The 2,426-nt window shown below is 39.3% G+C and overlaps 1 non-coding gene across 1 annotated transcript; it reads right to left on the bottom strand.

Annotated features, from left to right (window-relative positions):
* Window positions 1–1,290: 1,290 nt before the first annotated feature.
* LOC150017953 (small nucleolar RNA SNORA7) lies at window positions 1,291–1,430 on the bottom strand. Its single transcript, XR_016509520.1, has one exon. It is a non-coding gene; the product is annotated as a small nucleolar RNA SNORA7 (small nucleolar RNA).
* Between the last annotated feature and the right edge of the window lie 996 nt (window positions 1,431–2,426).

Genomic DNA, 2,426 nt, shown 5'->3' with positions numbered 1-2,426 from the left:
TTTCTTTCTTTCTTTCTTTCTTTCTCTTTCTCTCCCCCTCCCCCCATCTTTCCCTCCCCCCTTTCCTTCCTTCCTTCCTTCTTTCCTTCCTTTCTTCTTTCCTTCCTATTTCTTTCTTTTCTGCTTCACCTTTTATTATCTTATATTCTCATGAAAGAAAACAGACATTTGACATAAAGTGGGTATGTGACTTGGGCAGAATTTACTGTAAACTAGAGAATGTCAGCCAGTGATCAATCCTCCTTTTGACCCAGTAATTAACATTTGACCATCTGGCCTTCATCAATGAGATGTCAGAGAGAAATGTCAATTAGTAGAGGATGATCTCAGGGTAGGGCCCTTTTCATGTCATCCATAGGAAAAACATGAGCAGTCCTTACACTAGGAATAGGACGATTAAATGCAGGCAATGCAGTGCTCTTCAAAAAATGTCTGCCTGTCACAACACCTCCTTTCGTTTTCTGAAGTACCTGCTAAATGCAAGTTGCCTTCCTGTCTACACCCTTGTTTTGTTGCCCCCCACCCTTTGTTTTCTTTCTGAGGCTGTAGAAAAGTGAACGATTCTGTTTTGGTGCTTGGTGTAGCCATGTGGTTAGATAAAAATGTAGGGCAGCTGAATGTTTGCTATTATCCTTCAAACTAATAGTAATGAGAATAGTGTAAGGATTTACTACATTGCAGGCTTTGTGCTGAGGGCTGCATTTGTTTGGTTTCGTTTGGTATTTGAAGACATCTCGGAGGTGATCTCCACGGTGGTTATGAGTACACATCCCCGTCCTGGCCTCACCACTTACTAGCTGTGCTTCAGTTTCCCAATTATAGCAGTTCATGGTATTTACTTCACTTGATATAGGATTAAGTGAATTAGATGGAAACCACTTAGAATAGTGTTTGCATATAAAAATAATACTTATTCTTACGATCATTCTCCCTATTTTTTACTGATGAGGAAACCTGGGTTTAAGGAGGCTTGAGGAGGTTAGATAGTGTACCCAAGGCTAAATATTTAGCAAATGGAGGAGCTGGGGCTGGAACCCTTGGCATTCTGATCCCAACGTCCAGATGACTCCTTCTAATGCATTTGACTATTTTCAGCTATGTTGATATGTTATCAAATAAGATAATGTATATGAATGTAGTTCAAAAATTAGTCAGGATGAGATTATCATAATTATCTTCAACAAAAAGGACTATATGCTAATGTTGTCTCAGATTTATAACACCAGCAGTTTTTTTCCCCCAGAGAAGTAAATTCACTGATTTTTATTTTTATTTATTTATTTTTTTTAAAGTTGTTGCAGAGTGTCTTCCAATCACCAGCTATGGAGCAAGCAGGGAATGGAATTGGTACCTCTGCCAGGTGTGTTTTCCCTCCTGTCTCCGAAGCTGGCATAATATTAGCCATTCTCCAGACGCGATCCTGGGAGGTTAAATTCACTTTTTTAAAAGCAGCTTAGAAAGGGATTTTATTATGTCTGTGACTTTGAGCAGAGGTGCTGTAGAGTTTTTGGTTTGGGCTAAAATAACATCTGTGGGGAGTTGTCCTGAAGAGCAAGAACCCAGTCTTTGTAGAAGTGAAGGTACCAGTTAGGATTTTAGAATACCAAAGAATTCTAGGTATTGATTAGCAATTATTCTTAACAAAGATATTTGGATGTCTTTAGTATCAGAAACTGAATTCAGTACCAGGCAAAAATAATAATTTAGACACAGTCCCTACCCTTTTAAGGGGCACAAAAGTTAGTGTATGAAGAAGATCTATGAGCAAATATTTGAAGAATTTAGCTTTGTAGAAGTGATAATTTGATTTAGGCATGGATGGATGAGCAGGAGTTTTCTGAGGAGAGTGGGAAAGGCATTTCAAATGGAAGAAGGAGAAAGAACAAATCAAATAATATTTCTCTGAAGCTAATGGAACGTTTCCTGATGAATCGGTCAGTTGTTTGGAATGGCTAGAACTTAAGACACAGAATGGCAAGTTTCTGGAGATGAACTTGGGAAGGTAGGCTACGCTGAGAATCATGCTGAGAAATTTGGACCCTATTCCAGATGCTGGGGAACTATTGAAGGCATTACACAGAGGGGTGACTTGATTGGACTCAAGTTTTGCAAAGGTAACTTGGCACCTGTATGGAGGGCAATGGAGGAATTGTGAGCCTGAGTCAGAGAGAACAGTTAATAGAAGACTCTGGATAGTACAACCAAGAATGACAAGGGTCTGAATGTTGATAGAGATGATAAGTTCAAGAGACATTTTAGAGAAAAAAGAAGCAGGACTTGGTGACAGAAGTAAAGATGGAGAGAAAGGGAGGGGTTCAAATTAATTCATTTAGTGCCTACCCTGTGTCAGCACTACGCTAAGCACCAGAGAAGCAAAAACAATAACAGGATGGTTTCTGTGTTTAAGTAGCTGAAAGGAAAGGCAA

Source organism: Furipterus horrens, unplaced genomic scaffold (genome assembly GCF_987537825.1).
Source record: "Furipterus horrens unplaced genomic scaffold, mFurHor1.1.pri manual_scaffold_2, whole genome shotgun sequence".
NCBI lineage: Eukaryota > Metazoa > Chordata > Mammalia > Chiroptera > Furipteridae > Furipterus > Furipterus horrens.
The sequence above is the reverse complement of the archived record's forward strand: the minus strand, read 5'-3'. Positions and strand labels throughout refer to the sequence as shown.